Raw genomic sequence first — 14,491 nt, forward strand, 5'->3', positions numbered from 1 at the left:
TGCCATTATTATACTCTGATGTTGAGATTATAACTACAGAGCAGAATAATAATCTATATCAAAATTTAAAATAAACTTTCCCTTTGATGCAGCAATCTAACGTCTAGAAATTTACTTTTAAGTAAATAATCAGCCAAAAACCCAAAATATGTCCATTGCAGTATAGTTTATAATAAAATATTAGAAGAAATTAAATGTATATCAAATCAGATATAATAAATTATAATACTCACATACAATGAAATACATACACATGCATACACACCCCCATCTGGAAAAATGCTCACCAAATTTTAACAGTTGTTATCTCAGAGTGGTAGAGGTCAGCTTTCTTTTTAAAGAGAGAGAGGAAGGGAGAGGGAGAGAGAGAGAGAAACATCCATGTGAGAACAGAACATCAATTGGATTGAGCCTGCAACCTGGCATGTGCCCTGACCGGGAATTGAACCAGCAAACCTTTGGTGCACAGGCTGACCAACTGAGCCACACCAGCCAGGGCTCAGATTTCTTTTTAATACCTTTTTAATGTTTGAATTTTTGAATGAGTAATATGATAAGAAAAAGCAATGTTATTCTTTTGTTAAAAAACAGAAGGTCAAAGCCAATAATCTGAACAATCTGGTCTGTGTTAGTCATAGGCAACACTTTCACATTCCTACACTGCTTGTCATTCCCACTTATCCTCCCATTAAAAGAGCAAATCAGACTGATAAGTAAAGGATGGGTGGGCCCTTTGGGGTTTAAAGTCTCTGCTGGTACACTCCAACGGACCACCACAGTGATTGGAAGGCTGTCTTTCTCTGCACCATGCATATTGCAAAAGATTAACTTGATTTCCTTGAGCTGAAAACAGTTGCCTTCTCCCAGGAGCTGAGGCTGTGCCTCCTCCTCTGACCTTCCTCTTGACAGGAAGTCAATGCCTTGTTTTTCCTGTTCAGAGTTGTTCAGCATGGTGGGGTGCTTTGCATTTCAATGGGCCTTTCACTAGGAATCTTAAGAGCTTGGAGCCATTAATCCTTATTGCAAATTCTGGAGGTCTGTGGGGGACAGCAAGGGTTGTTTGGGTTTAAGGGGAGTACAGTGTTCTGCAATGCCAGGTAGAGTATTCTATCAGAAGACGTTTGAAACACTCAGTTCCACCCATAATCTCTCTTCCACCATGTTTGCAAATCCTACAGAAAGAGCCATGGTTTTCATTTTAATCAGCAGCTGGGAGATTGCTAACTCAGCAGAAGGAGGCAAGCCAGAGAAGAGAGGAAACATTTAGGACCTGGGCCACATGAGACCCTGCTTCCAAGAATCACACTGTTCTGATCCAGGCTTGAGCACACCACTGACTGACATAAGAACTTGAAGAACTGGAAATTTTGACTTTCTCTCAAGTGGCTCCTGCCAGTATAGACATTTCAATGTGCTTGACATTCAATGTGCTTTTCACGGGGTCAACTGTGATAGAATTCTTACCTTTAATGATTACAGTTTTGAGAACTGGAGATGCTCAGAGTATTGGCCCCAAAGCTCAAGAATGGGCACTAGGACCTAACTGCAAACAACTCCCGTCCCTGACCTGCAAGCAAAGCCTTTCCTTAGAGAGCAGACCAGGAAGCCCAGAGTCACGTGGACCGGCCATGCCACCTCCCCACTAGTGCAGGGCACCTCCCAGTAATCTGAAAGTCTGGTTATAAGCCAAGGGGACCTGTTATGTAACTGAAAGTTTAAACTTGGGAAAACACACATGTACAGCTAAACAAGGGCCTGGGGGAAAGGAGCAAACTACGGCACTAGATCCCGTTTCCCTATGTCATTGCCCTGAAAAGCAATTTATTGTATTAATTGTCACATCTCCCTATCTTCCCGGCTGCCCAAATGGCCATGTCATCCACCTAGTGAAAAGCCCTTGCTGCCTTTTAAGGCCCTTCAAATGTCACCCCCTGTGTGCAAGTAGGAGTGGAAAGTCTTATAAGTGCCCGTTGTACTCATCTTTGCATTTCTTTCTTATGACCCAGACTGAGGGCCACGTCTCCCAGGCCCTTCCTGGGGACTGTGTGCCTGAAGGTCCAAGGCACTAACCGAGCACCCCCCTCCCTCCAATCCACAGGAGCCTGAAAGCAGAGGCTGTGCCAGAAAGGCCAGTGATGGCCTGAAACCAGGTGGGCTGCAAGCTGAGAGGGAAGGGCCAGGGTCCCAGCGACAGGCCCAGCCCCCAGAACCCAGCTCTGGCTTCCTTTCTTCTTTTCCATCCCCTCTCTGCCGCCAGGAGGCTCCGCGGGGAGCTGCGGCCAGGGGGCCAGGAAGCAGTCAGGCATCCACAAGATGGGCAGCTTTTCCGATGGTGCAGAGGAGGGCGGACTGGCCGCAGGCTAATTCCTGGGAGAACTGTTCACCTGGGGAGACCCGGCAGGAGTCCAGGGGCCGGGCCCTGGTGCTGTTCCATGGGAGAGAATTCCACCACCCCATCCTGCCCTGCTCAGAGGGAGACAGCTGGGAACCAGGAAGGGCACTGTCCCTAGGAGCACTCCCCGGCCCTCCAAAAACGGGCAGCAACTCTCTCCAGTCACATCTGTACTGCTGACACCAGGCCCTATGGCCAGCCAGGTTCTGTCCATGAGAATTCCGGAGGGAGGGCAGGTGGTTCAGCTCAATGCCAATTGGTGCATTTTGCTTTGACAAAATGAGAAAAAATAAGGACAGTGCAGTGAGCTTCTTGAAAAGCTAGATATATTTCATTTAAAGGGTGTTCTTATGGCCCTGGCCAGTTTGGCTCAGCAGTTAAAGCGTCGGCCTGTGGACCAAGGAGTTGCGGGTTTGATTCCAGTCAACGGCATGTACCTTGGCTGTGGTTCATCCCCGGCTCTGGCCAGGGTCGTTTGGGAGGTGACTAGTCGATGTGTCCCTCTCACATCAATGTTTCTCTCTCTTTCTCCATCCCTCCCACTCTATCTGAAGTTAAATGGGGAAAAATGTCCTCAGGTGAGGATTTAATAAAAAAAATAAAGAAAAAATAATAATAATAATAGTAAAAATAAAAGATTGTTCTTATTATATTTCTGTGTCCCGCCTAACGTTTCAATTTACTTTACTGATGAAGCCACTAGGTGATCATTGCTGTTCTTTTTAAAAAAAAATTTTTTTTTCTTTATTGATTTTAGAGAGAAAAGAAGAGAGAAGAAGAGAGAGATAGAAACATTGATGAGAGAGAACATCAACTGGCCGCATTCTGCATGCCCCTCACTGGGGATTTTGCCCACAACCTGGGCATGTGCCCTGACCGGGAATCGAACCGGCGATTTCTTGGTGCATGGGTCGATGCTCAACAACTGAGCCACACCAGCTGGGCCATTGTTGTTGTTTTTAAAGCCCTTACTGGCCACCTTGTCCATTTATTTTCTTATTTTACTGGCCCATGAAAACCCAGACTTCAGAGGAGAAAAACATTCTGGGGCATGTTTTTTTGGCCCCTTCTGTGATCATTCTACCTGTGTCTTATTTTAAGGTATGAAGACCTCACATTCATTTCATTTAGTCAATCAACAGACATTGAGTAAGCATCTCCTATGACATGGACCTATGTGCTGGATAAAGACTGTATCAAGATACAATGTTTACTTCAGGAGATAAAAAATTTCTGACTATATCAGAAATGAACAACATAAAACAAATGAATGAAATGGGTATCCTATTTATCCCTGACATATTTAATCCTTGAAAAGCTTAACCATGGTTTAGCCAACTGTCATTGCACCAATTAGCTACCATCAATAAACTTTCTCTTTGATCATGAAGCCTAGTTGTTTTTTGTTTGTTTTTAGCAAGATTATTATTTAAAAAGTCATGATCTAAATCCTCCCCAGCTGAAGTGACCACTGCGGCTCTCATTGTCCTTCCACTTAGTTTCTATCTAGATTCGCCACTCCACGAATTCTGCCCAGTAAAAGCATGTGGTAGAGGCTTCCAGGGGCTGGGTGCCAGGCTTATTTGTTACTGCAGCATAACCTCGCCTATCCGGACTCATGCAAACTTCCTGGTTTAAACTTTTTCCCCTTGGAGTGCTGAGTAGGGCTGACCTAACACCTGGATGAAGTCAGTTATGCTGCTACCGTGTGATTTGAAGGTTTCTCACCCCAAATCACTTCTCTCTTTGTTGTCTAAGATTCTACCTAAAATGATTTGACCCCATGCCTCTTTAAGCTTCTCTCCTCAACTGTGATGGGAAATAATAACAGTTCCTTTCTCACAGGGCTGTACTGAAAAAATATGTGATAGAATTTGAGTAAGTCAGTTAACATGGTATCTGCCACATAGAACTAATCCAGTGGTGATTCTTGTTATCATTATTACTATTATTGGTATTAGTTTCCTAGGGCTGCCATAACCAAGGGCCACAAACTAGGTGACTTAAAACAGCGGAAATTTATTGCCTCACAGTTCTGGAAGCCAGTCTGAAATGAAGGTGTGGGCAGGGCCCTCCTCCTGAGGGCCGTGAGGGAGAATCTGTTTCTGGCCCCTCTCGGAGCTCTGGTGGTTTGCCGACATGACAGTCTCTGGTGTCACTTGGCTTCTGCTCATTACTCCCATCTCTGCCTTCACCATCACATGGCATTGTCCCTGCATGCCTCCCCTGTCACATGTCTGTTGTCTTAGGACACCAGTCACATTGAATGAGGGGTTCACCCAACTGCAATTCAACGTTATCTTAACTTAATTACACTTGGAAGGACCCTATTTCTTTCTTTTTTTTTTAATCCTCACCACTAGGGCATTTTTGCATTTATCTTCAGATAGAGTGGGAGGGAGAGAGGGAAGAAGAGAGAGAGAAACATCAACTGGTTGCCACCCCACATGACCCCTGGGGACAAACTGCAACCGAGGTACTTGCCCTTAGCGGGAACTGAACTCCGGACCCGCTGGTTCACAGGCTGTTGCTCTAACCGTGGAGCCAAACCATCCAGGGCACAACAGATATTTTTATCATCCTATTTTTAGTGCAGCATAACGACAGTTCAGTAGTGTAAAGTATATTCACATTATAAGTAATTTTTTAAATGTAAGTATGTCCCAGGCAATATTTGGGACATACTTACACTAAAAAATTATTCATTGTTATCTGAAATCAAACTTAACTAGGTACCCTACATCTTATCTAGCAACTTCACCACCTTTTGTCCTGGCTTAGTCCATTCATTCATGTGTTTGTTGCTGTTACTGGTTCCTACTGGTTCTAGGCTCTGCAAGGACAAAGGAACCTTAGGGAACGGAGTCCAGTCCTGCCGTTGACCTCCTGGGTGAGAAGCCGCCAGCCTAGGACATGTGCTAACAGCAGAAAAGGTGGTTCTGAGTAGCTGAATGCCTGAACAAAAGCGTAATCAGGAGCAGTGTATCTTTGGCACTTCCCACCTCTCCGCGGTATCCACTTGTCACCCTGCCGCTCCCTGGGCAGCCCCCTTCCAGGTCATTCACTCATCCTAGCCATGCTCCAACCGATGAACATCAGGTGCCCATATGTTTAAAATGTGCCCTTCTTTCAGCCATACTTGTTTACTTTCCCCCATGGACTCAAGTGATCCACAAAGCAGAGCGGCATCTGTCGCCTGTGAGGGATGAGCTGCCCAGCTCTGCGAAGACTCCGCACCTTGCAGCTCTCCTGAGAGGAAGGACTTATGTACAAGAAACTTCCGAGGGCTCCATCTTTAACAGCGAATTTAGATCCCCACTAGAGTTCTATTTTATAGTATCTAGACTCTGGAGTGGAGCTAGAAAAAGAAAAACCCAAATGAGAAATCTTTAGAGTACAGGCAGCTGCAGTCACACTTAGGGTGCACCACTCACACCTGCGCATGCGGACAAACAGGGCTTTCCTTTCGTTGCTGCAGCAGGAGTCCTGCTGAGAAACACCTGCTCAGCCTGTGTGGGTCCAGTGTTCTCAGATACACATCAAACTGGTGATGGACAGTGTGTTAGACAACATTAAAATATACACAGTGAAGCCCGGCTGGTGTGGCTCAGCGGTTGAGTGTCGACACATGCACCAAGAGGACACCGATTCCCAGTCAGGGCACATGCCCAGATTGTGGGCTAAATCCCAGTGGGGGACATGTGGGAGGTGGCTAATCGATGTCTCTCATCAATGTTTCTATCTCTGTTACCCTCTTCTTTCCTCTCTCTCTAAAATCAATAAAGAAAAAAATTTTTTTTAAATACACACAGTGAACTTTTAAACTATGTTATTATACAGTGGGCATATAAAATGCCATATGTTTATTGTACAGCCCTGTGGATTTTAAATTTTAATTAGCAAAAATTGAGAGTACATGGCTTCTTTAAAAAAAAGTTTAAAAAATACACACAGTGACCCACATGCTCAACCAATTTATACCTTAACTTTTCCTGCGATTGATTACAGTTGTACCATGAGAACATCTCAATAGGTTTCTCATGGCAATTCAGTCTTAAATACATTGAGCATAGCCATGTGCCAGGTTATGTGATAGAAGTTGGGGTATAAGGACAACTAAGACAGTGTCCCCATGGAGGTGCTTAAGGTCAAGTGGCAAAGATTGATAATAGGACCACCAATCGCAGCACAGAGTGGAGTGACAGAGTGGGCACAGGATGTGTAAGAACACAGAGGACGGCTATCACCCGGCCCAGACCTGGGGGAATTGGGAGAGGTGGGCACAAAAGGTTTCCTGGAGGAGGAGGCTCCTGTGGCAAATTCTGAAAAAGCAAGTGGCAAGTTGAACAAAGGCATCGCTTCTTTGGCAGAGGGGTCTCTGCAATAGAAGCCAACCCAAGTGAGGGCCACTGTCTCTGGCTCAGCTCTACTGACCCCACTATTCTGGTCCCAGAATGCCTTTGAGTCCTTCTCAAGTGGATCCTATCAGCCATGATAGACAGAGAAGTGAAATCCCCTTTCGTAAGCTTTCTATGAATTCATTTCAGTCAAGCAGTTAATTAATTTTGGGAGATTCCCAGAGTGATTCTAGCACTTCCATCCAAATTTCAGTTAATGAAAAGCTTCACTGAGGTTGTTCTCCAGAGCGTTCAGAATGATTCTTTCTTGTTTTAACGCTGAATAGGCTGCTTTTGAGGCAAGCGGCTTAGGGGGGCTGCTCAGTTGGTTGCTGGTTTCCATTTGCTGCAGCTCAGCTGTAACTAGGGATTTTGACCACCAACTGGGCTTTCAACACTTCTGGTCAAGGGCCTGGTCATAAAACCTGTCCTTGGCTCAAAGAGGCCTCACCCCACCCCTGCATCTGTAACCATTTCCCCGACAGACATGTCAACCGTCTCTGTTCTCCCACTCAGTTCACAAGGAGTACGTGGTAATCCAACCGAAATACCTGACATAGACTCAGTGATAAGATTCTTCGGGGAGGTTTACATAATAAAATCTCACAAGTGAACCCGCCAAGGATCAATGTCAGGGAGGGACATCTCGGCCCTGAATATCCCTTTTAGATGAAGGAATTCTCCAGGCATCATACTCCCCCAGACCACACAAGACATGTTTAGTTTGAGATTTGCATGGAGGATACTACAGCTTGATACATCGCAACTTAAGAATGACTAAGAGTAGCTTGGAATGGGCAGCGGGTATCTTTGGACTGAGTGTATCCACTGAGGCATGTGGCATTATAGTGTCAGGAACCCCTCAGAAGTCCAAGTGTGGACCCCGATATCCTCGTGGGAAAATATCCTTTTACTTAGGCTAGCTTGCAAACAAACACCAAGTCTGAAACACTGCTGTAGGTAAGTAACGAGATAAAGCCACTTCTGAGGGATGAGAAGTGACGTGGAGAGGAAGAGGTGGAGTGAAGAGATGTGGGGTGCACGGAAGGAGTCTATGGAAACTCGGCATTGAGGAGGTTTCCAGAGCGAGACAAACGCCATAAGGGACCTCTACACTGCTTTGAAGGCTATTATCAATAGGTTGGAAATAGAAATTGATTTTCAATAGTTTTTACATTGCTAGCCCTTTCCCCAATAAAAAAAAAAAAAAAAGATTATGCCAATTAAGAAGGTAAATTTTATTTAACAATTTTTTTTCTACATTGAAAATGACAAAACATTGTTGAGAGAAACTAAAGACCTAAACAGTGGAGGCATATGTCAAATCTCAGTATTGTCAACATGTCAGTTCTATCCCAAAATGGTCTATGAATTTAATGGAATCTCAATCAAAGGCCAGTAGGGTGTGTATGGGGGGTGGGGAGCGAGAGCGAGAGCGAGAGCGAGAGAGAGAGAGAGAGAGAGAGAGAGAAAATTGACAACCTGATTCTAAAATTTATATGGCAAAGGAAAAAAATCTAGACTAGTCAGGATAATCTTGAAGGATAACATTGGAAGATTTATACTATCAGATATCAAGATTTATTAGAAAGCTACAGTAATCAAGACAGTATGGTATTAGCACAAAGATATTCGAATAGATCCATGAAACAGAATTAAGAGCCCAGAACAGACCCACATATACAATTACTTTATGACAAAGTCACTGCTGCAATTCAGTGAAGAAAACAATGGTCCTTTTAATGACTAGTCCTAGATGAATTGTATATCTATATGTGAAAAATGAACTTTGAGCCCTCCTTAACACTGTACACAAAAATTAATTCAAAATAGATTATAGGTCTTAATGTGAAAGGTAAAACAATGAAGTTTCTAGAGAAAAACATAGGAGAACACTTTCATGATATTACGGGTAATCAAAGATTTCTTAAATAGGGCAGAAAAGGCACTAATTAAAAACCAGGTTGATCATTTGGACTACATTAAAATGAAGAAACTTTTCTTCATCAAAAGATACAATTAAGAGAGCAAAGGGCAAACCACAGACTAACAGCTGTTCACAATACATACATGGCATTCATGTCCAGAACATGTAGAGAGAGCTTCTACAAATAGCAAAGAATGATCCAAGTTTTTAAATGAGCAAAAGACCTAACAGGCACTTTGTTTTGCCAAAGAGGCTATCCAAATGGCCAAAGAGGCTATCCAAATGGCCAACGAGCATCTAAAAGTTACTTAACATCAGTACTGCATCAGGAGATGCCAATTAAAATCACAATGAAAGATTATTACCCACCCACCAGAATGACTAAAACTAAGAGGCCAACATGACAAAGTGTTGACAAGGAGATTGAGCAACCCGTACACTCATACTTCACTGGTGGGAATGTAAATTTGTACAACCATTTTGGAAAACTATTCAGCAATCTCTGTTACAGCCAATCTATGCTTTCCTTGAAACCTACTGCTAGGTGTACAGTCAAGAGAAACCCACTGGTGATACAAATCACTTCAATAGTGAAACAGCAGCTCAGTGACAGTCAACTTAGTTTCAAAGGAAAATAAACCCTTACTGGGATAAATTTGTAGGGAAATAAAAGAAATGGCCGGATTCCAACAGAGTGTTTGAATCGGGGGTGGGACCAGGTGGTGGGGGAGGAGGAGTCTTCCAGTCATCCTCCATCCTTTCTAGAATCTGAGCTGCACAGTTGGAGCCAAGGCTGTGGCTGGAGGCATTGGTGGAGGGCACTCCGAGGGAGTCAGCGGGAAGAGTCCCTTAGCTTGCAGTGACAGATGCATTTGAAGCTATAAAAATAAAGAAAACAAATTGCAAGAAAAGAAAGTCAAGGCCAACATGGATGGACCTAGAGGGTATTATCCTAAGCAAAATAAGTCAGACAGAGAACGAATGCCATATCATTTCACTTATATGTGGAATTTTAAAAAACAAAATAAAACAAAAGCATACCCATAGATACAGAGAACAAAAAGATGGTTGCCAGAGGAGAGGGAGTTGTGAGGATGGGCAAAAAAGGTGAAGGAATTCAGAAGTGCAAATTGGGTAGTTACAAAACAGTCATAGGGATATAAAGTACAGCACAGGAAATATAGTCACTGATATTGTAGTAATTATATATGATGCCAGGTGGGTACTAGACTTATCAGGGTGATCACTTGGTAAATTAGATAAATCTCTAATCACTATGTTGCACACCTACAACTAGTATAATATTGTATGTCACTTGTAATTGGAAACTTTTAAAAATGCAAAAGACAAAAAAAGAAAAGTCAAGCTCTTCCCCTGCCGCGGCGGAGTTGCGCAGAGGCGGAGGCTTGGGCGCATTCGAGATTCGGCTCTGCCCCTAACCCACCGCCGTGGGCGAGGAAGGCATTGCTGCTGGAGGTGTGATGGACGTTCACACAGCTTTGCAAGAGGTGCCGAAGACCACCCTCATCCACGATGGCCTAGCGCGCGAATTCGAGAAACTGCCAAAGCCTTAGGCAAGCGCCAAGCCCACCTTTGTGTGCTCGCATCCAACTGTGATGAGCCGATGTATGTCAAGTTGGTGGAGGCCCTTTGTGCAGACACCAAATCAACCTCATCAAGGTTGACGACGACAAGAAACTAGGAGAGTGGGTAGGCCTCTGCAAAATCGACAGAGAGGGAAAATCCCCTAAAGTGGTTGGTTGCAGTTGTGTGGTGGTTAAGGACTATGGCAAAGAATCCCAGGCAAAGGATGTCATCCAAGAGTACTTCAAATGCAAGAAATGAACAAATAAACTTGGTTTTTGTTTCTCAAAAGAAAAGAAAAGAAAAGTCAAGATGTTGAATTCTGTGAACCAGCAGGAGAAATGGTTTACTGCCCTGGCCGGTTTGGCTCAGCGGTTAGAGTGTCAGCCTGCGGACCAGAGAGACCCGGGTTTGGTTCCCACTAAGGGCACGTATCTCAGTTGTAATTTGTTCCCGTCCCAGTTGGGGGTCGTGTGGGTGGCAACCACTCGATGTTTTTCTCTCTCTCTCTCCCTCCCTCTCTCCCTCCTGCTCTATCTAAAGATAAATGCAAAAATGTCCTCTGGTGAGGATTTAAAAAAAAGCATTTCAGCCAGGCTGCCAGGATATAATCACGGACTATGTACCAGTGTGGATAAAGTTCCCAAGAGAGGAGAGAGGAAAAGGATCCAGTCTAGAGCCAAGACAGGGCCCTCCCCTGGCAACACTGGCTGAAGTCCTCAAAATACCCGGGTGGGGTGGGACTGTGTGTCCTCATCACCATCACCATCATAAGCATTGTCACCAATAGCTAATTGTGTTACGTGTTTTACCCACATTTCTCATTTAATCTGCAACAGTCCTACATATGAAGTAGGACTATCATTATGCCTATTTTACATATGAGGAAACTGAGGCTTAGAGGAGTGAAGTAACTACTCAAGGTCAACACAGATAGTTCACACCAGAAAACTTCCTAGTTATACCTGTCTTACCTATCACCACACCCCACTTGCAGGAGTTGGTCCAGCCCAGTGGAGGTGGTGGACATTGAGGCTGTTGCTGGGCCAGGATCCTGGGACTGAGACAGGAGGGTGTGAATGAAAAACGGGCTGTGTCCTAAACCTGATAAGCTCAGCGGTGTCACATGGTCTTACAGACTCAGTGCTGAAAAAGAACCGCTCAGGATGTTCTGAACATGGAAATTCCTAACCAAGTGGATCATGTTGGGTAGTCACGTCCTGGCCTATGGCTGCCCTGATGAAAGGTCAGTCTTTACCCTAAGCGAGTTCTGTCTATTTACCTTTGTGCAACTCAGAAAACATGCCTTTGAAAGGTCAGAGTAATTTCCTTTCCCAGGCTCCTTGAAGGCACAAGTGCAGCGTGCACTGGAGCTCAAGGCCTCAGAACTCCGCACTGTTATCTTGTTGCCCGTACACCATCTCTGTGTGCAGAAAATACGGGCTGGTAACTGTCCTGTACCCACCAGTGTAAGAGAAGGATGTATTTCTCCATTTTGCTTTTTACCCAGTAGTAGAGATTTCCAGCTTTGCCTTCTCCCGACTCCTTAATCAACCATCAGTGGTTTCATGTAACCTTCCTAACACTTTCTCCTTTGATTATTAATGCATGAGGAAGACTGCAAAACGGCCCTTCTCCCGAGCATTTTCTCAGTCTGCTGAGATCTTGCATCCAGGCATCTCATCAAAATCTGGGCTCAAATAAGCTCTTAGAAAACTTATCTATAGTTTCCTTGTCCTATTGGAGACAAAGGTGACAGAGTCTGCAGGTGAGGGCACGGTCATATCTGGACTCCAGGTACCTACACCCTAGCCAGGTAAGGTCACCCACTAATTAGTGGCACAGCCACACTGGAACTTCAATGCTGTGTCCTGGGCTTTGATGAAACAATAAAAATGAATGGAGGCTTGGATTATTGGGATGGGTTTCACACCGGTGCAGACAGCACAGAGAGGGAGGACAGAGCAAAGGGCCCTTGAGGGTGTCAACACTGGGAAAACGTTCCCCTTACCCCTTTAGTTCTTCTGGTCAAATAAGTCAAATGACATACAGCAGATTAACAGGAGAAACATCAAATGTTAACTTGTGTCCACGAGGAATTCACATGAGCATGAAAACTCCAAAGACGGTGAGGCGCAATGAAGCAGATGTGTCATTTTGGACTAAGGAAGGAGATAAGCAATTCACAGGTAGATGAGAAAAAGCCAACATTTGGCTAACAAATGATTGCAGGGCCACTCAGAAACAGTGGGACCCAGGGGAACCTGGGGAACAGAATTTAGTTGGGATCCTCCCTGTCTGCCACGTTTCACTCATATGCGCCAAGGTGAACAGCTAAGGTTCTCTTCCTGCAGCAGGTTTTCCTAACGGAATTCCTTTGGGTGGAAAAGGGGGAGGGTGAAACGTTCTTTCCGAGTTTTTTGTTTCTCAATAGCCAGCTTAAAATCAATATCCCGAAAATTGGGGATATTGGGGTGGCAAAACACTGCCCCCCCCCCCTTAGGGGCATATGAGAAGGTATCGAGGACGAGGAAGTGACCGCTAGGACGGGAAAGTTTCCAAATGGTGCCAGTTCAAGTTCACTGATCCCACTCAAAACATCCAACGAGCCTACTGGGCTGCTTTTGCACATATGATGAAAGGAAGAGATGGCTCAGAATCAAATAACTGCAGTTCCAGGAGAAAATGGCTTGTTACGTGAGAGAAAGGCTGGCGAAGAATGTAGAGGACAAGACCCCTCCTCAGAATGAATGGACCAGTTGCGCATTCTCAGCCTCCTTAACGTGCTGCCTTTTGCCGGGAGACCTGGAGCTCCTGCCTTGTGGACCTGGAGTAGTCCCTAGAGCCCCTCTTGAAACTTCGGGTGTGCCAGTGTGGCATTCAGCAGGAGTGAGAGACAAATCCCAATTACGGATTTATGACGGTTACCAATCCAACCTAAGTGGTTTTCCTGAATATTTGCCCGTTGCCTGCTATCACCCCTCAACTACTAAGTGAATCCAAAGGAGAATGACCTCTGTCTTCCAAAAATAGAAAGCCAGATTCCAAAACAAAACTAGTTTAATTTTTTAATATGTGTTTTTTGTAGCAAAATTTATTCCTAACCTGTGCCAAGGTGAAGGTAAGTAGAAGTCATGACTGTTACTGACATACTTTTTAAAAATTGCGAAAAACCATTAACTCTGGTACTTCACGAAGTATCAAATGACTTCCACCCGAAGGCTCTACCCGTGGGATTAGACACAGCCCCGACTGGAAGTACACAGACCTGAAAGGGGTCACATTCCTGCCTCCACCCCGCCCCTTCCTCCCTCTCTAAGTCCCGCCCTCTCCTCACAGCTCAGTTTTATCTCCACCCCTCAGGGGGGCTTCTCTAGAACAGACATTCAGCATGATTACTTTTGTGGTGAGACCACAGACCCAGAAATGAAACGTGGTTGAGAAGGTTGAACAGCAGAAACCTAATGGATTTGGGAAAAGGTCTACTTTTCTGTATAAATGTTTTTTTGATTTTTAAAAAAGATCACTTGAACTAATGGCTTGGTGAAATTTTGATTGTAAACACAAGCAAACCGAGGCTCTACAATCTCATTAACATTTCTGCTTTAAAGGGCCATCAGAAGATCCAGAACATTCAAAGGCCTAAAATCTATGAATCCCTAAACATATATTTGCAGATTTGTAGGTGTTTATGGACTACAATTTGGATCACATTTTAAAATCCCACTGGCATCAGGAATTCCAGGAGAAGTCACTGATGCTTTCAATACCATTAGGTTCACACAGACGATGTGACTGCTGCCCCAGGAGCTGAGCAGTATGGGGTCTCTGGATCTCCCTGTAACCCTACTCCACCGAGCTCTGCAGCGTCAAATGTCTTCCTGTGGTGACACCTCTGTCATACAGGCACTTTGTTTATGGCTTCTCCCTTCTACAATTTCCACAGCACTCAGACTGGAACTAAAACTCCCATCTGATTCCACACGAGGAAGTAAAAACAAGCCAAACGCACGTTGTTACACGAGCCTGAGGAGAGTTAAGTCTGTCTCACCTTCGAGCTTGAGAGTCCTTACTTATGGTCATAAAAGCAATTTTATCCCCTCCAAGGTATTGCACTTCTCAGTGTCTTGCCTCTCTGGGGAAAAGCCAACCAAAGGAAAAGGCACGTCCTCCTGTGTTCATGCAGGGTTT

The 14,491-nt window shown here is 44.6% G+C and overlaps 1 pseudogene; it reads left to right on the forward strand.

The window, feature by feature from the left end:
• The first annotated feature begins 10,170 nt into the window (after nucleotides 1-10,170).
• Nucleotides 10,171-10,561, forward strand: LOC118616028 (annotated as a pseudogene).
• The last annotated feature ends 3,930 nt before the right edge of the window (nucleotides 10,562-14,491 follow it).

The sequence above is a fragment of the Molossus molossus genome, unplaced genomic scaffold (assembly GCF_014108415.1).
Source record: "Molossus molossus isolate mMolMol1 unplaced genomic scaffold, mMolMol1.p scaffold_m16_p_4, whole genome shotgun sequence".
NCBI classification, from domain to species: domain Eukaryota; kingdom Metazoa; phylum Chordata; class Mammalia; order Chiroptera; family Molossidae; genus Molossus; species Molossus molossus.